Source organism: Pteropus medius, unplaced genomic scaffold (genome assembly GCF_902729225.1).
Source record: "Pteropus medius unplaced genomic scaffold, Ma_sr-lr_union100, whole genome shotgun sequence".
NCBI classification, from domain to species: domain Eukaryota; kingdom Metazoa; phylum Chordata; class Mammalia; order Chiroptera; family Pteropodidae; genus Pteropus; species Pteropus medius.
This window is the reverse complement of record NW_024350927.1, coordinates 5,968,266-5,993,621: the sequence shown is the minus strand read 5'-3', so window position 1 is coordinate 5,993,621 and position 25,356 is coordinate 5,968,266. Positions and strand designations below refer to the sequence as shown.

The window sequence follows — 25,356 nt, the reverse complement described above, 5'->3', positions numbered from 1 at the left end:
TCTCCGAACCTCTGCTTCCCTCAACTCACATCCAGGTGTGTCCTCGGGGAGTCAGGTGCTCCTTGCTGAGCAGCGCCAAGACTCACACTGGTGGCAGCTGGCCTCGGTTTCTGGTACGGTCTCTTGAGGCAACTATAAGCACAGCATCTGTGGGTTGCTTGCTGAATCTTAACAGGTGGCCCCGGAGGGGCACAGGCTGGGGCTAAACTTGGCTTGCAGCTGAACCCTTCTCAGGACTGTGCCACTGGACACCTACTACAGAAAGCCACACCAATAAGGGCAGGAATGAAGTTAGACAGACAGAAAAAGACAAATATCACGTGATTTCACGTACATGTATAACCTAAAGCACAAAATAAACAGCAACAACAAAAAAAACCAGAAACAAACTCATAGATACAGAGAATATTTTGGGCTACTAAGGGAGGTTGACGAGGGGGACAGTGAAAGGGCAAGACAAAAAGTACCAATGGATAGTTACAAAATAGGCATAGAGATATAAAGTGTAGCATAAGGGAAATAGTTAATAATGTAATAAATATGTAGGGGGAAGAGGGGTACAGATTTAGTGGGGGTGATGATCACTTTGTGAGTTATATAGATCTCTAATCACTATGCCGTACAACTGAAATTAACATTGTATGTCAATTATAATTTAAAAAACAAATTGTACAATGTAAATCTGAGCAACTAATCGTTATATTTCAATAAAGTGAGGGAAAAAAAGAATCTGCATAACCAGATTCTCAAGTGATTTGGATGCAAATTAAAATTTAAGAAGTTCTGTTCTTTGATATATCAATTCATCAGTGGGACAACTTGCAGAGCATAAATACTATAAAACTGAGTGTCCCTACTTATGTATGTTCTAATGCCAATTTACACAGCAACATTCAGACCGTCTGTGAGGACTTCTGCTTCTGGTAAAGGCAAACTATTTGTACTAACTCTTTCACTGAAGACAGCTAAATTAAACTAGAGCAAATATATATTTTTTAAAAACTTCTTAGGGAATTTAAGTGCTACCAAAATAATAAAAAACTAGTAGGCTGAAGTCTGGGAGAGAAAACATGCAGAGAGGTGAGCCTAGGACTTCGGATGGCTCTGACTTTCAGGGTATTTGTGAGACAAAGCTGCAGTTTGGGGGACTTCATGGAATTAGGGGGATGAAAGTTGGGGTCCTGAAGCCGCTCCAGAGGGCTGAGGGCGACCTGGACGTAAACAGCATTTGAAGAGACCGTAGTTTGACTTTGAATCATCTTTGGGGGTACAGAAAACTGTCGAGACCTGAACTTGAATTAAGGTGCTTCCAGAGAGCTAGTGCACTTAAAAGTAATTGAAAAAAAAAATCTCTTTGGAGGAAGAGAACATCATGTGAGGTCTTAAATTGTTTCTACAAATAACTTTTCAAATACGATATCCAATAAACAAAGAAATTAAGACTCCATGACAAGGAAACTCTAGGAGGCGCCATCAGATGTGTCATCTTGATTGTGGTGAGGGTAATACAGGTGTTTGCCTTTGTCCAAACTCAGTAAATTACACACATGCAGTATGTGCGGTTCTTTGTTTATCAAGTATACCTCAATAAAGCTGTTAAAAAAGACCCCAATAGTAAGAATCAATAAAAATAAACAATAGAAACAGGGCCTCCAGCCACTAAGATTATTGGAAATAGACGACAAAGCAGTTATGCTGAGCTTAATTTTGGCAGGGAACGAGAACCTCTAAAAAGGAACATCGGCGGAGTTGAAAAAGAAACAAGTAGAAATTCTGGAACTGAAAAATAACAAAGTAAAACTTGGCAAGCTCTGTTCTTTAGCGTCCTCTGTGCCCCTCATTTTCAGAGGTAAGGCAGAGGGAGGGCACCTTTCTCACGAGGGTCTTCTGACCTGCTGCTTCTGGGAAAGTCGGAGTCCTTCCTGCACCGGCCACTTCTCAGATTCCCTTAGCTTGAAATATTCTCTATACCCAGGTCCCATATTTTGGGGTGGTCTGTCCTAAACCCCATTGGGTACAGTTTCTGTTTGGAATGATTAAAAAAAAATCTGGAAATGAATAATGCTGGCGGTTATTCAATAGTAAGAAGGTATTTAATGCCGCTGAAATCGCATGCTTAAAAATGCGTAACGTGGTAGAGCCTATGTATATTTTGCCACAATGAAAATTACTAAAAACTTTGAACTACAAGGAGACTTTAGTAGAAAACCTACAAAAGATCCTGTTTCATTAAAAAATTAAAGCTCCTTTTAAATTCAGTTGTTTGAACTGATTAAGTACATTTTGTGAGTTAGCATTCTCCCTTAACCCTTATGTCTTATGACTTTACACAGTGAACTAAAACATGTTTTTTAAACACAGAGGTTTATATTTCAGGTGAATAAAGATGGCTCCTGTAATAGAAACTAGAAACTCTTTATTGTTTTCATTGGATGGAAGGGTAATACGACCAGGAAACCAAGAAATCTCCCTTTAGGCTGAAAACAGAGCTTGAGATCTTTGTCCTGGCTGAATATTTAAGATGGTAAAGTGATGAGTGAATTATTCAATGTCTTACATTCAGATTCTTTTAAAAATCAGAACATGGCACAGTCAGAGAAATTTATGACACAGAACCTGAATAATCAAAGTGCATTTAGGTTCAAGAAGATTGTTTTCAATTTTCTTTTGATTGAAGCAGATTCTCTCCCTAAAAGGTGATTTGGATCATCTGTTTTCACTGTCCTTCTTGGTTATAATTTCCTGAAGGACAGAGATGGAGCATTTACAACTTGTATTTCTCTACCCTCCCCCACCCCAGTAAAAAGTATTTAAAATAATTTCATTTGCCCCAAGTGAGGGCAGGAAGTACAACAGCTATTTAAAAGTGTCTTGCCTTAAATCTACTGTTCAACAGGGCTCCACAAATCTTCTCCAGCTTTAATCCGTTAACAAATATCATTTAGGCACTTCCTGTGTGTTAGGGGCTGTGGGAAGGTGTACAAAGAGACAAAATGCCTTCAGTCTGGCACTTCCTTGTCCTAGGGCTTTGCACACGCTAGGTGTTTAATAAATTGAACTTGGAGGAAAAGTAAGTGATAGAAGACATCATACAAGTGTAGGAAATGATTATCGTACGTATAGGGAGAAAATGCTCTTTTTTTGGAGAAAGGAAATGGAAAACTTCAATTGTAGGTAGTAAATCGTCACCAACTTAAACGACCAGCACGTACTAGTTTAAAGAGTTAGGACAGTATGACAACCTATGGGCAGACTTCGTTTCATTGCCCTTCGAAGCTTTACTGTGTTTCGCAGATGTTGCGGTTTTTACAAACTGAAGGTGAGACCCTCCACCAGCAAAAGGGTCATGACTCGCGTTCTTAGGGTGGTGGGAACCAAACCTGCAATATCTCCGAGGTACCCCGGATGTAGATTTCATGGGCACAGAAAGCACGGCTTCTAAGTTAATACAGCAATGAAAGGATCTGGAGGGGCAAATTATCTAAATAAGCAGGAAGTATGCAAATTATCTGCCTTTCTGGAGGTATTGTTTTTCAGATCACAATATTGGCCTAAACAATAAGTGGGCCATGGAGTTTTAGAAGTATTCAGAATTTGGGGTTATCTTAAAATTAAAGTAACATAGGCTCTCGGTTTTGCCAGGTGAGTCTGCGTTCTACTTAGTAATAATCGAGGATCCCGCCGGAGCAAACCAACATTTTCTCTCCTCTCTCATGCAGAGCTTGGTCACCTGGGACAATGACAGACTCACCTGTGTCCAGAAGGGGGAAAAGAAGAACAGAGGCTGGACCCATTGGGTTGAAGAGGATGAACTCCACCTGGTACTTGCCACGTTTTGTTCTTGATTTTTCATGGGGTGTTATGGTATTGAAGAAAATGTTGACCAGGAAAACCGTGACTGGTTCTCTCACCATTTCAACCCCACGATTTTCAGTTCAGCATGTTACCTTCCAGTCTCTGTCAGAATATTCTGTCTTTTCACTTAATATAAAAACATACATATTGCAAGTTCTAAATAATTTTTCTGTTGAATTCATCATGTGTCAATTGACTATATATAGTAAGGTAGCAAGCTGGATGCATAATATTCCATCAGGTTAAGGAACTCTCATTTTAGTAAAGCATTTTCTTAAAAGTGTCCAGGAGTATCGTTTCAGGTGTTTTTCTGCTATTGCTTAAATTCACATACATAGAGCTTTTTGCATACATGGAGTCGTTCGCTTAGGAAGACTTCGCAGAGGGGGTCACTGTTGTCAGAGGCACACACATCCTTGCCTCTTGCTGCTTTGTTTCCTGACTCATTTCCAAAAGCGTATATCAAGTTCCCACGCTACCAGCACTTCATGAACATACAAATTATAGCTCAACCTAATCAATACCTTCTAAATATAATCTCGAAGGCATAAAACTGTACCTCGAGTTTAAAGGAAAATTCATTCCTGCTATATATGTTATAATGGCCGATATCTTTCAAGTGATGATTTTATGGCCAGTTACTGTGCTAAGTCCTTTGAGTGCATTATCTCACTTAGCCTTCAAGACAGTCCTGTGAAAGGGACACTATTTTTTCCCAATTGTAAACGAAGAGATTGAGATTTAGAAATTGAAGAGATTGAGATTCTCTAAGGCTGCAGAGGGGAGATTCAGATCTGTCTAACAAGATCATGTGCTTTCAACTCTATGCCTTTCTTGCCTCAATGTGCTCAGGAAATCTAGGTGAGATCTGTGAAAACAAAATGAGAGCCCTTATCTTAAAGTTGGGAATGGGTGGGATTTGAAGGTCGAGGAGTCTTTTGATTGCAAAGGCAATGAAGATGTTTTGATTCTAAATGGACAAATCTCGCACTTTTCTGACAGTAAAAACAGAGTTAACAAACTGGCTATCACAAAAACGTAACACGGAGCTGCAAAGAACGTACAGATAGGTTTGAGGATTCAGATTAGTTGGCTGTAAGAAGTAATCTTCAAATTGCATGCATCCTCCTATGGCATGTTCAGAAACTCCGCCCAAGCAGAGCACGGAGGGACCCTGGCCCTAAGGACACTCACAGGATGATTCTCAGATGCTGTGATATAATAGAAAATAAATATTTGGTCTTCATATCTGGTTCCTAAAACCCTTGGAATCTCCAGAGTAATGAGAGCGTCTTCTATATGCTAATGAGATGACTAGTGACTGGGGGCCCCTAGATTGCTTCAGGATGGGAGATGACCCCCAGAAAGATCAAGGCATGATCAGGGGGTTGGAACTTTCAGCCTGGCCGCAGACCTTGGAGGGGAAGCAAGAGGCTAGAGATGGAGTCAATCACCAACGGCCAGTGATTTAATCAGTCATGCCTATGTAACGAGACCCCTATAAAACCCCGTAAATGACCGGGTTGGAGAGCTTCCAGCTTGGTGAACATACCAAAGTGCCACGAGGGTGGCCCTCTTGGAGAGGGCAGGGGTTCCACGTACCCCCCTGCCCCAGGGCCTTCCCCTCTGCATCTGCTCCATCTAGCTGTTCCCAAGTTATAGCTTTTATAAATAAATAAATAAATAAATAAATAAATAAATAAATAAACCCTGTACATGGAAGTGAAGACTGTTCTTGAGTTCCGTGAGCCATTCTAGCAAGTTGTTGAACCCGAGGAGGGAGTCTTGGAAACCCCCAGTTCACAGCTGGTCGGTCAGAGGTATAGGGGGCCTGAGACTTGCAGTTGACATCTGAAGTCGGGGCCGTAAGCCCTCATCCTGTGGGGTCTGCACTAACTCTGGGTTGTTGAGTTGAATTGCTGGACACCCAGTTGGTGTCAGAGTCAGAGAAGTGGGTGGGAAAAGGCAGCACATGTTTGTCGTCACGAAGTAAAAACCCCACACGTTTGGTATCCGAAGTGTCTAATAATAGACCACATGCCAAGTCATCTTCTTTCTTCTTCCCTCTCTCCTGATCCTTAGGAAATATTCTGTGAAGGCCAAGGGTGCCAGCAGACGTCCAGAGAGCCTGACCCATATCCAACAACAGAGCCACATGTGGCTGCAGCTCAGTTCTGAATGACATTCCAGAACGAACAGATGGTAATCTGTCCCGATTTGGTGATGGGCCTTGTGGTCAGAGAGATGTCACACAGCCTGTACCAGAAACCATTTGGATTATAGGAAAACTGCTCAGCGTCAGTAAACCTGCTGAACGACTCTTTCCTTCTAAATTTTAGCACATCCCATTACGTTGAGAACTATTTGACATATGCTGGACGTACCAGTGAATAAAATGTAATTCCTGCCTTGAAAGTCTGGTAAGGAAATTGATGAAACCACCAGTCTGAACAGTGGTGATAAGTGCACTATGAGTGCTCGAGAGGGCAGCCCGACTTTTGGGGATGGGTGAGTGGTAGCAGGGAGAAGCCTGGGGTAGTGGAGGTGATCTTTAAGCTAAGACCTGAAGCACAGGTAAGCAGGGAGCATCGGGAAGGCGAAAGGCTGGGGGTAAGTTGGAAGGATGTGTAAAGAACTGAAAGATTGCGTTAGCTGTAGCAGGAGCGTGTTTAAAGGGTGTGGGGAGAGACAACAGAGAAGGTTGGAATGACATGCAGGGTTGCTGTCACATAGAATCTTGAATGTCAGCTTAGGTAAGATTTGTGTCCCCAAAGTAATAGGAAGATGGTGACCGGTATTAAGCAGAAGCTCTGGCTCATAGAAAGGGACTCCGGCTACAGAGGGAAAAAGGACCGTAGGTGGGGGTTCAGTTCGCAAGGCAGTTTAGAAAGCCCTGCCAGAAATCAGGGTGACATGATGTTGGTCAGGAATACCGGGAGCCCAGGTCTCAAATACGGGAAAAGGACTCTTGGGGCTAATTATTTTGGAGGCAGAATCCATAGTCCAAGGTGATCAATGAGATGTAGGGACAATGGAAGGGGAGGAGTCGAGGAAGATGCGCTGTTTGGGGTGTAGGCAGCTGGGGGAAGGTTAGAACCAATCAGGAGGAAGGGTGACACAGGCAGAAGAGGGAGGCAGAGTGGGAGCTTTAGATTTTGAGGTGCTTGTGCCGGGTGAGAGCCAGGCTGTTAGGAGGCAATGGATAGATGGGGTCTGGAGACACGTACGCGTTGTCAAGCACGTAAACTATGCATACAGATGAGGCCGTCCAGGACGTTGTGTTTAAAGTGAGAAGAGCGAAACCTTTCTTCACAAAACCTGCAAGGAAAGGGTGACCAGAAGGGCTGGTGAAACAGGGTAGTGTCTGGGAAGCCAAGGAAGAAAGTGTTTCAGGGTTGGGGGAGCGTTCGGCACTTGCTGAGATGCCGAGCACCAATGAGGAAGGGTGCACTTCCTTGATGGTGGTAAGAGCTACAGAGAAAAAGGTGGGGGAGGCTGTCGGTGGTGCCCTTTTAAGTAAGATGGTTAAGAAAGTTTCAGGATGATGTGACATTTAGGCAGTCTTAAGGTAAGGGAACCAGCTTTGTGGCTATCTGGGGGCAGAGAACAAGTGCAAAGGCCCTGGGGTGAGAGGGTGCGTGATGTGTTGGACGTGCAGCCAGGAGGCAAAGGGAACAAGGTCAAGAGTAGGAGGAGATGAAGTTGGCCTTTGGCAGAGCCAGGGGACTTGAGCCATCTTTTCCGCTAGACTGCTGCTTTGTAGCCCCTGCAAGTACTAACTTCAGTTTAGGGTATAGAAGCAGTTGATTTTTTTTAGTCCTTCAACGTGCCAAGGGACTTTGAAAGCTCAGGTCACAGTAAGAAAGTATCTCTTTTAGCAACGCTGTGTTCCCTTCCACCTCCTCTTGCAGGCTTATCAGCTCTAGTCTGCCTGCCTCTCACTCATCCTTCTCTTCTAGGACTTGACTGAAAGCAGCAACAAGTAACCAGCAATAGTTCTCTGACTCTCTAGTGCAAACCATAGTTCAGAAACTGGAGAAAGCTATATTCGTTTGAAATGTGTTTAGCATCAACTAATAGAAAGTGTGACTAACAATAGCTTAAATGTGTAGTTTTATTGTTATTGTATTTTTTCTTTTAAAATCTCATATAACAAGTTGAGAGAGGCCGTCCAGCATCTGGGGATGCTGCTGGAGGATGCCAGAAAGGATCCAGAAACTTCTCTCCATCTGTCCCTCTTGGACAGGAAGGGCACACGCCAACTTCAAATTACCTACCTTTGAGGAGGAGATAGAGGCATACGCTAGGGGAGCTTTAATTTCTTTTTTTTCCAAGTCAAAGAGATGTTTAAATTGCTATTTCTCTAAACAGTCGAATTGAAACATTTCCCCAACATGGGCAGTTTCCCTTTTCTAGCAAGAAAGGCCTCACGGCGGGATCAGACACGACGGGAATGAGGAAGCGCAGGATTCTGAGAGAGGATGAGGGAACTGGAGGTTGGAAGCTGCAAACGAAGGCGCCCGGGCCCTGACAGGCAGCCCTGAACGCTGGGCCCCGAACGCTGAGAATCTTTTTCCATCTTAACAATTTGAAAAGCAGCATGTGTACCACGGGCTGGTCCCCAGCTATTCAGGAGACATGGAAGGGGCCAAAAGCCAAACAGGGACAGATGAACAACGATGCAGGAGAGTGGGGAAGAGAAACCACAGAGTCTATGCCCCAAAGAACTGAAGACAGGGACTCGAATATATCCTTGGACACAAAGGTTCCTGGCAGCGCTTTTCATAATAGCCAAACAGTGGAAATAAGGCAAGTATTCACTGACGGGTGACTGGGTAAACAAAAAATAGTATATCCATAAATAGGATATTATTCAGCCATGTAAAGGAATGAAATTCTGACACACGCCACAATGTGGATAAACCTTGAAAACATTATGCTACGTGAAATGAGCCAGTCACCAAAGACCACATTTTATATGATTCCTTTTATATGAAATGTCCAGAATGGGCAAATGCATAGAGACAGGAAATAGATTAGAGTTTACCAGGGCAGAGGAGAATGGGGAATTATTACTTAATAGGTAAAGAGTTTCTGTTGGAGGTGCTGAAATGGTTTTGGGATCAGAGGTGGTGGTTGCACAACATTATGACTGTACTAATGGCCCATGAATTGTACACTTTAAGATGCTTAATTTTGTTGTGTGATTCCGACCTAAAAGGAAGTGGAGGGGGTCACTGATATTGGGGCTGCAGTTCTCAGATCTCGTCCTACAGAAAAGCCACCCAGGGGGAGCATTTGTGATCTTGCTTCCTGGTATGTCGTCAGTTTGGCTCAAATAAACTCATAAAAAGTCAAAAAAAGAAGAAATAAAGGAGGAAAAAAAGCCACCCAAGAAGGCGAGTCTGTCAGTTAGATGTCAGGCCCTTGAATGTGCCATTTTGATAAGCAGCCCAGGAGATTTTGACATAGTCAGGGCAGGACAGCACTTCGAAGCCCATGGGCCAGAGTATCGGATAGAACATCCAACGGAGTCATTTGCCTGTCTTGATGGAGAGGGGAGAGATGGCGGTTCCAGGTGCCAACGTCTTTGGTACATGAAGGGACCCAACAGGGTGTCTGTAGGTGAGGAGAGCTAAATAACATGAACCTTAAAGGGAACGAGGGTTACAGAATAATCGGGTGCTGATGATAATGAGGTGGCAGTGGTGACTCAAGAGGAAGCTGGCCTCACATCGGGGGAGAGAAAGGTCACCATCAGACATCAGCAGCTCCAGGTTCAATTAAGACGAAGAGCATGTTTCCTGATGTCTTAGTTTCCTGTCGCTGCCATAACAAAACACCACGTACCGAATGGCTAAACAAGGGAAATTACTTTTCTCACGGTTCTGAGGGCCGGAAGTCCACCCAGGCTCATGGTGTCGGAAGGTCTCCCTCCGTGGCTTGCAGATGGCCTCCTCCCTGATGCATCCTCACACAGCTTTCTTCCGGTGGACACGTCCCTGGTGTCTCTCCCTTCTCCTATAAGGACACCCGTCCTATCGGATTAGGGCCCAGCCTCACGACCTCATCTAACCTTAATTACTTAAAGGCCGGTCACATTGGGGGTTAAGGCTTCGACGAATGATTTTGAGAGGAACACAACACAGTTCGTAACACTGGAAAATGTGGAGGCCTTTGTCAGCCATAGGACAGGGAACTTAGGGACCAAATGGAAAGAACAAATTATAAGGCCCAAGTGCCTTAGGACTCAGCCACACAATTTCTCGGCAGAAACGGCCAACTTTTAAGAGTCAAAGGAGAAACTGAGTTGACACAAAAATGGTTTCGCAGCTCCACGTGAAAGTCCGGGCAACTTTCTTCCCTCGTTCCCTCTCCCCTTCCTTGTTTTCTTTTTTTCCCTACTCGCCCTCCCTCTTCCTCCTTCTTCCTCTTACCTTATGACCAGGAAACGCTTCTTAAAAAAAAAAAAAAATTCCCCAGTTAAGCAGCCCGCGAAATCAAGGTGGGACATTGTTTTACTTTTATTTTCATACCCTGCAGGTATTTGTTTCTTTAGGCATTTTTAGAAAAGTATTAAGTGTAGAAATTAACAGAAAATTAGATCAGAAATTGAACAGAAAAATATGGCTTCCTAAGAAGAGTCTGAATGGCATGCGGCTTTCTATGGGTCTTTTTTTTGGCTCCAGGAAACGTGCCACCGTGAGGGAGATTTTCCTTTCAGTTGGGAGCCGTCTACCCCCGGGAGGGCTGCACTGATTTTTCTGGATGGCTCTGGGAGCAGCTGCTAAATGTCCCTTTGAAGAGGGGCCCAGTGTCTACACAGACCACTCCGCAGCGCTGCAGGAGCCTGATGTGTGGGAAGGTGACTGCGCCTGGGCTGTTTAGTCCCCAACGTTAATGCTGAGCCATCCTGTGCCCCGCTTGGCGAGGAGCTGGCTCTCTGGGAAAGCAGCGGTGAAACAGACCAAATAGAGTCACATCGGGGTCTCCTCTGATGCTTCGGGAAGGACAGGAGCTTTCCAGGGAGTGGCGCACGCTGCAGGGCTGGCACCGTCTGCGTTACCCCAAACATGGGAAGGGGCCGGAGGGCGCTGGAGGAGAGGGGCCACCAGGGGTTTTGCAGTGAAGGAAGCTTAGGATGGGAGAGACGCACCTCCGCTAGCTCGGGCTGCTGCGGAGGAGCGGGGAGGCCCCGACACGCCCCCTTCCGGCCAGCCGCACATCCTCCGCTCCCGGGCTTTCTGGGGAGGGAGGGAGGGCCCTTGTTTTTTTGTATTTTTTTTTTTGGATTTATTTTGTTTAATTGTGATAAAATATGCATAACACAAAACGTATCATTTTAACTATTTTTAAGAGCACAGTTGATGTGCATTAAATGCATTCACATTGCTGTGTGACCATCACCACCATCCATCTGCAGAAATTTTTCACATTTCTAAACTGAAACCCTATCCCTATTCAACTCCTATTCCCCATTGCCTCCTTCCCCCAGCCCCTGGCACCCACCACTCTGCTTTATGTCTCCATGAGTTTGACTATTCATCTGAGTGGAATCATCTAATATTTGTCCTCTGTGTCTGGCTTTTTTACACAGCTTAAATCTTCAAGGTTCATCTATGCTGTACCATGAGCCGGAATTTCCTTCCTTTTAAAGGCTGAGTAGTATTCCACTGCACTGCGTGAATATACCACTTTTTGTGTATCCATTCATCCCCTGATGGGCATTTGGGTTGTTTCCACCTTTGGTGATTGTGAATGCATGCTCTCGTGCACATTGTACAAACACCTGTTCGAGTCCCTGCTTTCAATTCTTTCGGGCATAAACTCAGAAGTGGGGAAGAGTATGGTGGACACAGAAAGACAGAAAATGCTAGTTCACTAAAAGAGAAGTTGAAACAATAGGTGATAATAAACCACTTATGTAATGTTTGCTATGGGTCAAACACCGTTCTAAGTACTTTATGTGGATCGAATCATTAATTTTTACAACATATGAACTAGTCTTCTTATTCTCATTTTATTTAAATTTTTATTTATTTATTTATTTAGTTTTATTGATTAGGCGAGGCACCGTTGGTTGACCTCACAGATTGCAAGGACCTTGTTAACTTACAATCCCTTATTTTTTAAAAAAAGTTTTTACGCCTACAGCACTTGGTCTTCCTAGGTGGTCTCCCATCCAAGTACTAACCAGGCCCGACCCTACTTAGATTCCGAGATCAGACGGGATGGAGCTTGTTCAGGGTGGCATGGCCACAGACTCTTATTCCCATTTTATAGAGGAGGCACTCAGACACACATTAAGTCTCATATTAAGTAGCTCACCCAAGGTCACAGAGTAAGCTGGGGCATTCTTGTTCCTCCTGTGTTTCTCCCCTTACTTCTGCTGTTTTGGCCATTAGAACCCCACGAGACAGTTTCCATGAAGAAAACTTTCAATTATTCATTTCTTTATTCCTTCAGGACACACTGTGTGCTGACTATGTGCTCGTATGTCCTAGTGACTTGGATACTTAAGCTGATGTTACACTTTGCATATCCCAAGGCTCCATACACATGGCAGTGTCACCCTCCATTCCAGGTCAGCATTCCCAAATTCAGACGGGATCCAGAAGATGCGTTCACTTTTAACTATAGAAGCAAAGTGAGGAGGGAACTTGACAACAAGCAAGCTGAAAACACAAGTCTCCGTTTTTGAATCCCTTAAGTTACAGCCTCTTTCTCAAGGCTTCACGCAGCAGCTTCGCTCATCATCTCCAAGGCTGGGGCGTGACGTCCAGGTCAAGATTTGCCAGAGTCTGCTTTTGACCTGACAACCAAGTAGGTTAAATCAATAACTTGATTAAGGCCCCCAATATATATATGTCAGTTAGACCTTAATAAAGCTGAAATTGAAAAAAAAAATCACCCTGGTTCAGAAATGCATAAGCCCAGTGCTGGAAAGGCTCATCCTTAGCAAAGGAATACCTTCTAGGAAGCACCTCCATGATCTACGCATTCTGGATGCACTTAAAGGAAAAAAAAAAAGAGAAAAAGGAAGAGTTGGAGGAGAAGAAACAACCTTCCAATTTTGCTTGGGTTTTTGATAGTGTTTTTTTCTTAATTTTAACAGCTTTATCGAGTTACAATTTATGTGCCATAAAATTCACCCATTGTAAGTGTACAGTTCCATAATTTTTAGGAAATTTATACAGTTGGGCAACCATCCCTACCATCAGAGCATGTCCATTACTCCGAAAAGTTCCCTTGAGCCCGTTTGCTATTATTTTATAGCCTCTTCATTTGGAGTCTCAGACAATAAACTCAACGATATCCTTAAAATGAATACTTTTTACACTCGCTTTTGTTTTTGCCCAGGGCAAGAATCTCTATTTCCAAGATCTTTCGTAGGATGCTATTTTCCCTAATTTTCTTGGCCTCCTTTCATTTTAAAGGTCTTCAGTTCTCCACAGATGACAGATCTGCCTTTTGATATTTACTCGATGTGCTCATTAGCATTTAATTATATCTTCAGGGAACAATGTTTTGGGACCTTTGCAAACTCTTCTAATCAGTAACAAGAAACAAGCTTTGGGTTTAGGTTGAAAATGACAGGTACATTCCTGATCCCATCTGCTCAGTGAAAATGTTTTCTGCGAATATAAAATTCACCAGTCGTGAAATTACAGGATAACTTTTTTCTTTTTTACATGAAGAGGTGTAGATTTAGCTCATCACTTTGAAAAATGCTTATTTTAGTATTGAGAATGACAGACAGGTCAGATTATGGTGCTGGCAGCCCCCAGAACAGTTAGAACTGACAGAGGGTCAGTCAATAGACTGAGCCCTTTACTCTTATTGTTCACGAATCTGGGGGAGTGAACATTGTAGTTGCCTCCCTAACATCCATTTTATGCCTTCTCCATTTCGTCCCAGCCATACGCTTAGAATGGCCATACCCCTACTCCTGTGAGTGAGCCCAGACTGGTTTAATCATGGTCAGCATTTCCTACATCCATCGTGATTGGCTCAGGGCCAGGTAATGAAAGCATAGTTGGCCCAATCAGAGTGAAAGATTTTTATCTATCGATGGTAGAAAGAAATTTTATTCTTCCTCTATTCCTGTTTCCTGCCTCCCACTTTTTCAGGTCAGGTGGGTCAACAGTCTTTTAGTATCTGAAACAGTGTGAGTAGGATTTTATTACTTGCGTTGTAAGGAATCCTTACAGACATGCTTTACAATAACACTGTAAAGTATTATTACTCAAATACTATACAATAAAAACCCAAAGATTAGAGAAATTAAACAATTTGCTTAAAAGCTACATGATTCTAGAGCCCGTGTTATTTACCTTGTTCTCCCACCCTGTTTTCCTATACAGTGAGTAATGCTGGATGACAACACTAGACTGAACAAACAAAACGTATATTCCAAATATTAAATATGCAGCTTGAGCTTTCTATTCAAATACATGAATGTTAATAAACCAAGGAAAATATTGGAACTTTCCAGGAAAAGAAAGCAGTAATTGCATTCCAATAAAGAGACTATTGTTATTTTTAAGTCAAAGAAAAAAGGGATGCTTGTGCTTTAGGTGTGCCAGGATACAAAAACAAAACTATTCATAACCGCATTGTTTGTAACTGGAAAGATATGTTCATCGAGAACGAAATGGCTCTTTTCCTCTCTGGCTGCTAAAGGATAGACCGCCATCATGAAAGACATAATCACTCTCTGGATCAGGACGTTCATGACCAAACAACTATTTCAGCAGAAACAAATGGTCTTCAATGTCCTTCACCCTAAAACAGAAATCTGGGAAAAACTAGTCCAAATGTATACTACACACCAGTTGTCATCTTTGTATGTGGAGTAGAACTTGTTTTGGTGGGTGACAAGGTAACTGGCTTCAGCAATATTTATTTGGATTTCCTGAATTATGCAAAGAAAAATGAACCTGATCTTGATTTGCAAGACATGGCCCGTGTGAGGTGAATGTGCAGTTTTTTCCTTGAGAAAAAAAGAAATGAAATGAATAAATAAATTGTGGTGTGTTCATACAATGGGATATTTTACAGCAATGAATATGAATAAACTATGTAAGCTAAATACAATAACATGGATGAATCGTAATATGAACAAAAAAATCAGATGCAAAAAAATACTATAGCATAATTTCATTTATATACAATTAAAAAGTAGGCAAAACTTGTTCTGAGATGTCCACGAATGTGGTAAATTTATGAAGAAAAGTAAGGAAATGATCAATGAGAAAGTCAGGATAGTGACCCCTCTAGACATTAGTGACAGGTTGTCATCAGGAGGGCATGGGGGCAGAGGGGCGGTGACTAAGGCTTGGAAACGCCAGATTCCTTGACCGAGGTGATGATACACAGGTTTTACTTTATAATTAGTTTTATGCACATTTCTGCATATGTGTTATATTTCACAATGAAACATTTTTTGGAAAGAAAGAATATACCTAGAGAAACGGAAAGGAGTTAAAATGTTCCTTTGACTGTTTGCTCTGCTATTTTACTATCGGAACAATTTTTCAGAAACAAAGTTATAATCTCCGATTAAGTCCAGTTGCAGAGAAACGTATTAAAATATCATTTAGAAACTTGTCTCCCAGAATTGTGTAAACTAGAACTGCTTTCTGGAACCTCATTTTACATGTATGTTATCTAGAGATGTAATAAAACAGGAATTATATATATCAATGGAAATAAGTGTTCAAATCAAATAGGTTTCTTTATAAGTATTTTTATCTCTTGATACTCAGATACAACACTGATGAACACTTGTGATTTTTATGTAGTTGCATAAAAATAGAAACGTGCCTTGTGTTTTACAGTTTGCATGGTTGATTTACACTCCTTTGAATAGTTCTATTACCTACCCGATAGTTCTTACACAGACACACTGACGGAAGTTGGGAGAGGTGGGAGTATTTATCCTTCACTCACATCAAACTTATAACCTTATCAAACAAAACAAATTATATATTTTTTAAATGTTTTCCTAAATTCAGTGTATTACTTTTTTCAGTGTATCTCTCTGGGTCTGCTGTGATGTCAGCCAAGTCACATTTGAGGCTGCCGGAAATGTTAAGAGCGAAAAGGAGGGGAAAGGGGCACAATTAGTATTTTTTAGTTCCTGACACTATGTACCTCGCCTCTCTCCCCAAACTCCTTGAATCTGATGCAACCGATTTTGGGAAGAAAGAATATACCTAGGAAAGAAAGAACTTCCTTGTGAGGTGGTTACCTTCCTTCACGTCCCTCTCTATTCTTTTCTAAGAGTAAAGAGAAAGGAAGGTAGGTGACTTATGATAAAAATATAGCCAAGAAGTAGAATTTCCTCCAGATAATACTTCTTTTCACTTCATGAGGAAATATAGCTTTGAGTTGGCGAGTGGTTCACCAACTCAAAGCTATATTTAAAAACATATTAAACCTTTTTTTAAAATTAAAACACGACTATTCATTAGCTTTTAAAAATTAAACAAAACTCTTCTAATATTAGATTTTAAGTATAATATCGATGGAAAAATTTTTTTTATCAAAAAGAGATAACGTAAGTCCATTTGGCTGTTAAATGAAAGTGGTGTCAAAATGTTCTCACTTTCCAGGGGATTATAAGAATGAATTATCACGCTTTAAAATACAGGGAAATAATGATACGAATTGAGATCATTGCAAGGCTCCTGGAAGATTTCCTTCAGAATACCTTCCTGCTGCAGTGAGTCAGAGCTGTAATCTCTTTTTCCTTAGGATTCCGCTAGGACTTTCCTTGAGTTTCTTTTATGACACTTAGCACTTTTGACCACGTATTATAGTTCTGTAAGTATTTTGTCTGTCTCCTTGAATGGAAGTGTCTTATGGGTATGGTAACACCTCGTGTGTCCCGCTTCACCAGTTCGATTTCTACCTTGCACGATGCTTTGCCCGTTATAGGCTAGAGTAGGTGAGAGACTGAGTCAGCAGCGCTGATTTCTTTCCTGGCTTTGGGAACCATGTCTGCTGAGTGCACCGAACAATCCCAGACATTCGGTGTAACCATGTAACCCTACAAAATGAAATCCTACTCCAAGCAAGAGGAAGTCTGAATTCTAAGCCCAAGTAAGAGTCGGAATGGACGAAATTCAAATAGTTAACTTTAGAGACGTTAGGTCAATCACAGGCATTGCCTCCGATTATAGCCAGAAATGACATAGAATTATTAACAAGCCTTAGAAAGCCGTAGGCATTCCTTGCCAGGCAGTCACCATCATTTTAGGCAAGAAGGAGTTTAAAAAATAGAAAATGGCTAACATCAAGTCAATAGCAATAACAGACAAGATCTAGTCCTTAAAGGCCTTGTAAGAAAAATATTGCTACTATTTTTCTTTCAAGATTTTTTCCAACTTATAAGATAAGGATATACTTCTTAGATGGTAAAGCATTCAAAGACAACACCAATAGTACACAATCGAACAGTGCTGTTGTTATTCCCTACTTTTTCCTAAACCTTCAAATTTTTCCCTCTCTTCTAATAATTCCCGTTAACATGAAAGATGTGATATTATTTCTCCCAACCTTAAAAACAAACACTTCTCCCTTCAGCTCTGCTCTCTTTTGCCGCAAAACTTCTTGAGAGAGTTGTCTATACTTACATTTTTCTTCAGCGTGCTCGGATCAGGTTCCTGACTCATCACTCCACAAAAACTGCTCTCAAGGTCACCAAGAAACTGCTCGTTGCTAAATTTAATGGACAATCTCAGCCTTCATCTGACATGATCTATCAGCAGCGTTGGCAACGGTTGCTCATTCCATCTTTCTTTGAACATTATTCAATTTATCAGATTCCACCATCTAGTAATTTTCCTCCAACTCCAAGGCCAGTCCCTGTCTGTCTGTCCCTTTTGCTGGTTCCTTTTCCACCAGTTGCTTCTTAATGTTGGAGGCCTCAGGGCTCAGTCTGGAGACCTCCTCTCTTGCTGTAATCACTCCTTTAGTGATCTCATGCCATCTTAGGACTTCCAATTTTATCTGTGCACCGAAGATGCTTAATTAATGTCTCTAGTCTATACCTTTCTCCTAAACCCCAGATCTATCTATCCAACTGCCTCCTTGACATCTTTACTTCAAGGTCTAGTAGAAATCTTAAGATTTAATATGCTGAGCTCCTTATTTTCTCCTCAAAATCTACTCCACCCAGAGTTCTCCCCATCTCAACAAATGGCAACTTCATCTTTCTACTAAGAGTTGGCGTCATCCTTGACTTTATTTTTGTTTTCATTCTCACACTCCACTCCCAAATTCTGTTGGCTCCTTCTTCAAACTGTATCCAGAATCCAACCACTTCTCCCTACCTTCACTGCTGCCACCTTGTTTAGAGCCCCCAGCACCTCTCACCTGCATCATGGTGCCTCTCACCTAACAGATCTCTATGCTTCTACTCTTTCTCCCCTATGGTCTGTGTTCAACATAGCAGTCTGAGCGATCCCTTTAAAACATAAGGCAGATCATGTCACTCTTCTGTGCAGAACTCTCCAACAGCTCCCATTCTCAGTGTAAAAAGCCACAGACATCACCCTGCTTTCTTTAACACGCTGCTTGGGCCACGCTGGCCACCTGCCACGCTTATTCCTGACTCAGGGCCTTCCGTTTGCTCTGCTCCTAATTCTCTCCCTCCGACATTTACTTGGCTCACTTCTTCCCTCCCTTTAGGTCTTTCTTCAAATGTTACTGGCTTGGTTAGGTCTTCTCAGACCACCTTCTTTAACATGAAAACACCCATCGTTTTTGCTTTATTCTTCTTCTTGGATTTATTTTAATCCATAGCATTTATCACCTTTCAGTATTCTATATAATTTAATTATTTTACTTATCGTCTGCCTCCCTTGGTGGATGTAAGCTCCTCGAGGGCAGGGGTGTTTGTTTTTGTTTTTACCGCTCTTACACCTCTGTACCTAGTCAGTGCTCAATAAATATTTTTTGCCTATTCACGTTCTTTTCTAGTTACTGAAGTTTTAGCAATAAACAAGACAGACCGGGGCTCTGATCTCAAAGGGTTCACATTCTCTTGGAGGTGGTGGGGGGAGGCAATAAACAAGTAAGCAAGTAAATAGTATCCTTTCAGATTTTGCCATGAAAGAACTAAACAGGGGATGTGATAAAAGGGTGATGGAGAAAGGCAAGTGACTTTAGAGAGAGTGGCCGAGGAGGGCTAACTTATCATTAGCATGCAAACCTCACAAGCTTGTCCGTCTTCCTGTCTTGCTCACAGCTGTCATGGGATTTCCCAGGGTGGGGGTGGAGGTCCTCAATTTGGAATCTGTTCAGAAATAGGACATAGGACACAGAAAAGTGGAGATTAAAAAAAAAAAATCATCTTATTGCTAATAAATGAGTTGCTACTTCATCCCTAAATAAGAAATACCTAACTAGTCAATGGCACAGTTGGACAACTGGAGGCTCCCCCACAGAGGCAGATCCTGGCCCAGTGAGCTTATTTCAGCAAGGAGAGCAGACCAGAGTTTCCAGGCAAGCAGGTAGGGTATCAGAGAGAAAGCCAGACAGCGCTGAGTCCAGCACCCTCAGTCAGCTAACTCCTCCTTTCTTGGGAAGAGTGAGTCGAGATGGGAGTGTGAAGCTGGAAGTGGCATTCGAATTCTCTCTCCTCCACGGAAACGTAAGAAATAAGACGTGTTTCTTCCTAACATGCTGTGACAGCATGAAAACTCAGATTTCCTGCTGCAGGGAGAGTCATGCACTGATGACGCCAGCTGTGTCCTCTCTGGATCCCCCACAGTGTTAGTGAGAGGTGACGCCTCCCACGGGCCGATCCCACAGGCAGGATGCCATGTTAATTCAGGCCCATTCCCGCAGGCGGTGGGATTTCTCTCATGGGCAGCTTTGACTTGGGGACACCCATCCGCTTGGCCAAAAACGTTCTTAGAACTGGTCTGTAGAGGGAGATTCTTCCCACCCAGTGCTCCTTCCTTGCCCCGGTCCTGTCAGGGGTAGTAGACCCACGTCAAACCCGAAGTCTCTCCCCACCTTCGCCTTTAACCTTCACCCTTCACATGCGTTTCCCCAAATAAGTCTCTGACATGTCTGATGCTATCTGGGTGTCTGCTTCTCAGAGGACCCAAACGTGCATGTTGTATCCTCAGCACATAGGAAAGGGCGGAACATGCAAAGTGCTCAATAAATATTCATTAAACAAATTAATGTACAAATGAGGAGATGACATTTGAGTTAAACCCCAAAGAATAAGAAGGAAACAGCCATGCAAAAAGCCAGGGGAAGAGTTTATCAGGCAAAGAGACACCAACCACCAAGGCCTCGAGAAGGGGAAGAGCTTGTCTTATTGAAGAGTAAAGGCCAGTGGGATCGAAGTACAGGACAAGGGGAGCGTGGTGTAAGACGAGGCAGGAGAGTCAGAGGTGACCCAATGCCATAGGATCTTACAGGTCACGACAAGGAGCTTGGGTTTTATTCAGTGAACAATGGGACATCACTGGGGGATTTTGAACAGGTGAATGACGTGATCTGATTTATGTTTTAAGAAGGTCATGCGGACTGCTTTCTGAAGAGTAGGTTGAAAAGGGAGTAAAACAGGACCAGACAAGAAATGGTGGTAGCTTGGATTCAGGGACTGCAAGGGGAATTGAAAAGACGAGAACAATAAGTTTATGATTATTTGGAGTGGGACCTACTATAATTTGCCGATAAGACTGTATGAGGGGAAGGAGGAGTCAAGGAAGTTGCCGAGGTTTTGGCTTGGGCAACTGGACGGCTAGCGATGCCGTTTGCTGTGGGGGGTTTGGGGAGGAAGGGGCAGCTTGGTGGAAGCAAAGTGTCTATTAGGCAGCCCAGTACGAATGTCAGGCAGCTGGACACATAGTGGAACTCAGGGGAGAGATTTTGGCTACAGATATGTACTTGGCAGTCAGCGTATATACACGCTCTTTAGAGCCGTGGGACTGTCTGAGGGCCCCTAGGGAAGGAGGGTTAACGGAGCAGAGGACTCAGCTCTGAGCCCTGCAGCTCTACACTTTTTAAAGGTCATCGGAGGAGGCAGCTAACGACCCTGAGAAAGAGCTTCCAGTGAAGCAAGAGGAAAACTTAGAGGAGTGTGGTCTCATGGAAGCCGATTAGGGAAAAATGTTTCAAAGACACAGAAGCACTCCACTGAATGCTCATGAGAAGACGAATAAATATTGAAGCCAGAAATGGAACTGGTCTTGGCCAAATGGAGGTTGTTGGTGACCCTGACGAAAGAATTTTCTCAGAATGGTACAGACAGGCTGGGCTGGATTGAGGAGTAAGCGAAGGAGTGAGAATAATAAACAAAGCTAACTCTTTTGAGTGTTTTGCTGTCAAGGGAAGCAATGAAGGGAGGCATAGCCCGAAGGCGATGTAGGGTTAGGGTAGGGATTTAGAGTAGATATGTGTCCAGCGGGGAAGGAGAAAATGATGCTGCAGAGGAAAGGGAATAAGACCTGGACCGAAGTCCTTAAGAAGGTAGGAGGAGCAGGAATCCAGAGTCTAGGGGAAGGGCTGGCTTTTAATGGCAGTAGAGAAAACAGAGTATATTTACAGATGTAGGGCTGTTTTGTAGAACCGAAGGAAGATAAATTTTGATCCAGTGAACTCTCTATGTTCTGGCTTGAATAGAACCTATCCTAAAAGATTATAAATTCTACTAAGGAACAAAAAGAACAAACTAATCAAAAACAGACTCACAAATATAGTGGACAATTTGGTGACAGACAGAGGGGAGAGGGGTTGGGAGGCTGGGAGAATGGGGTGAAGGGTTAAAGGAGTACAAATTAGTAGTTGATAGTTGGGCACGGGGAGCATGGTGGAGGGAATGCAGTTAGTATTAATATGATGGCTAAGTGGAGGGCCAGGGAGGGAGAGAGCAATTGTGGGGATCATTTTATGAACATTATAGATGTCTAACCAATGTATTGTATACTTGAAACTATTTTAAATAAATAAATTTATTTTAAAAAAAGATTATAAGTTCTAGAATTCACTTTACTGTCTTTTAGTTGATGAGGAAGTGATTTTTTAAAAAATTTGAGTAAAAAAAAGTCACACACTTCTTCCCTTTTGTACAGTAATAAAATCTGCCCAAGTATACTTTATTTTCAGTCTCACATTTTAATTTGTTCTATGTTCTCCCCCTTTATCTGTTACTAGTATTAACAAGTATTTTTGCTCACAGCCAAGTAATTCTAAGAATTAATTTGTCCTGGGCCCTGATGCTTGGTAGTCCCCAAGGGAGGCAGATTATTTTGCATGGTCCAAAGCAGGTAATGTAATGCTCAAATGGAAGAGACCAGCAAAACAATGATAACATGAGCTAAGCGTCACGAACGCCTCCAAGACACTATTATTTATGATCTTGTGGGAAAACTTCCTCTAATGGAAGTGGTAGAAACTCCAGCACTTAGGTTCAAACACATCTGTAAAGGGTACTAGAGGGTATTAGAGGGATTCATTGTAAAAGATCCTGAGAAGTGCAGCTTATGATCAAAGAGACCTCATTTCTAATTTTTGTGATTTTACAAAATTACATTATATTTGCAAAAAGTGTAGTTTAGAATTTAAGAAAAAGAAATGGAGTGGAGTTCCATGTAAATGGTAAAGACATCCATGTATCTCTTAGTTTTAAAATAGTGAGACAGCTTCAAAAATCAACTCTATGTCAGAAAACCCAAATGTCATAAATCACAAAAGGTTAATGCTAGATAAGACATGGAATTTATGGTGAATAAAATACTGTGGCATAATCTTCACTATTCAGCAAATGAATATACAATCAGTTCTTTATCTTACACTTTTTGAATCATCACTGGGAGGTAGATATTGTATCCTATAATACATAGACAGAGATATTTGTATGATAGGGAAAAAATTCAGGAGTGGTATTAGTTTCGGAGGTAATTAGGATTAGATGAGATCACGGGGTGGAGCATTTATGAACGAGATTAGCACTCTTATTAGAGGTACAGGAGAGCTTGCTTCCAATCTCTGTCCTCAGTCATGTGTGAATGAGAAGTCACACTTCTGCTCTCAGTCACAAAGAGGAGAAGCTGGAAGTCTGTAACCTGGAAGAGGGTGCTCACCAGACCAGACCAGGCTGGCACCCTGATCTTGGATTTCCAGCCTCCAGAACTGAGAAATAGATTTATTTTGTTTATAAGCCACCCAGTCTATGGCATTCTATTATAGCAGCTCAAACGGACAAAGAAAAATATTAAATAATTAAATATGCCTTGTAAAAGTGAATCTACTCCATCAGAAGCACAAGTGACAAAAGAAAAATAAACAAAACTACATCAAAATAAAAAAAAAATATTGTTCTGCTAATGATACCATCAAGAAAGTGAAAAGACAACTCACAGAATAGGTAAAAATATTTGCAAATTATATATCTGATAAGAGACTCATATCCAGAACATATAAAGAACTCTTACAACTCAACAGTAAAAGGATAAATAATTCAATTAAAAATAAACAAAGGACTTGAATAGATATTTGTCTAAAGATATACAAATGGCTAATAAACACATGAAAAGATGTTCAACATCAGTAGTCCTTAGAGAAATGAAAAACAAAACCACAGTGAGATACCACTTCACATCTGTTCATGTGGCTATAATTAAAAAAGACAAACAATAACAAGTGCTGGTGAGGATGTGAAAAAATTGGAACCTTTATACATTGCAGGTGGGAATGTAAAATGATGCAGCTGCTTTGGAAAACAGATTGTCATGTTGCTCAAAGAGTTAAACATAGAACTTAGTAATTCTCCTTCTAGGTATATACTCAAGAGAACTTAAACCGCATGTCCACACAAAAACTTGTACATAATTATTTACAGCAGCATTATTCATAATAGCCAAAAGATGGAAACAACCCAAATGTCCATTAACTGATGAATGGGTAAACAAGATGTGATATATCCATACAGTGGGATTATTTGGCTTTGTATGGAAATGAAGTACTGACAAATGCTGCAACATGGGTAAGTGAAAGCAGCTAGACACAAAAGGTCATTTAGCGTGGGATTCCACTGATGCGAAATGTCCAGAATAGGTAAATCCACAGAGACGGAAAGTAGATTAGTGGCTGTCCAGAGGGAGGGGAGGGGAGAGGAGGATGGGGAGCGACTGTTAATAGTTTTGCAGTTTATTTCAAGGGTGACAAAAATGTTCTGGAGTAAGTGATGAACAACTTTGGGAATACACTGACCATTGTAGGCTTTAAATAGGTAAATTGTATGGTATGCGAATTATATGGCAGTAATGATGTTTAACAAGAGAAGTGAATATATGAACATTAGTGTCACCAGGAGTCCAAATTCAGGCTTACACAGGATTCCTTTCCTGGAGAGCAGATAATATGCAAAGCCAGCAGTGGTCTAATTTTACTTACAAATTCCCTACATATCTAGCTGTCAGGTTACTATTTTCAGCAAGTACCAAAAAAAAAAAAAAAAAAAATTCTCTTTAATTCTGGAACGTAATCTTTAAGATTATGGTTCAGTAAACCATCCAAAACAGTATATTCTTTGTATGTAGCAAAGTCAGGAATTATATGATACTTTTATGCTGACTTTTAATTTGTATATTTGTATTTGTCAGAGAACAGATTGGTCATTGTGGGTGGCTGGGTGGGGGAGTGACATGGGTGAAGGTGGTCAAAAGTACGAACTTCCAGTTGTAAGATAAGTCCTGAGGATGTAATGTACAATATGGGGACTATACCTAACCACACTGTATTGAATATTTGAAAGTTGCTGAGAATAATTTTGTTCTCAGCAGAAGAAATTGTAACCACGTGTAATGTTTGGTAAACTTACGTGGTAATCATTTCATAATATCATATACGAATATCAAGTCACTATGTTGTACACCTAAAACTAAAATGTCAGTTATTTCTCGATCAAAAAAATTTGTACTTGTCTAGGTGAGGTTATTTTTTCATTGACTCCAAAACTCTTCCCTGTATATGTGTACCCACTTTAGTTTTCTGGGCCTCATGCATTGTCATAGATTCACCATCACTTAGGAACACACTTTTTAAAGTGACCCTTATCAGAAACTCTAAAAGACCAAAGTAAAATGAAAATAAGTTCTATTTGTGTTACTTTACTTCCAAATGGGCTTTCTTTGCGGGGGTGGGAGTGTAGAGGTTTTTCAGAACGTGAACCGTCAGTATGTTAGAGAATGCTCGCCCCAGAAAGGAGTCGTTTTCCGTTCCTTTTACTTCATTTCGGCGGCATCGTGGAGAGTCGAGCCATTCGTGAGTCACTAAAAAGCAAGGGCCTGGGAACAACGGAGGCCCTGCGGAGCCGGGTCGCGGACGGATATCCCCTTTTGGCCCACCAGCCGGCGCCAGGCGGTGCCTCGAGGACTCAGCGCTCACACGGCGGCCCTGCCCTCCCATGAGCCTACCTGCACCCAGCCCGCCGCGCCCGCTACCAGCGCGGCGTCGCCACGGCACCGCGTC

At 42.0% G+C, this 25,356-nt stretch overlaps 1 long non-coding RNA gene and 1 pseudogene across 1 annotated transcript; both read right to left on the bottom strand.

Moving 5' to 3' along the window:
• Window positions 1-12,000: 12,000 nt before the first annotated feature.
• LOC120585957 (uncharacterized) lies at window positions 12,001-12,119 on the bottom strand (annotated as a pseudogene).
• A 172-nt stretch (window positions 12,120-12,291) lies between these two features.
• On the bottom strand, window positions 12,292-25,345 carry LOC120585841 (uncharacterized). Its single transcript, XR_005648534.1, has 3 exons — window positions 25,000-25,345; window positions 19,076-19,159; window positions 12,292-12,667 (listed from the first exon to the last, which is right to left on the bottom strand). It is a non-coding gene; the product is annotated as an uncharacterized LOC120585841 (long non-coding RNA).
• Window positions 25,346-25,356: the final 11 nt, after the last annotated feature.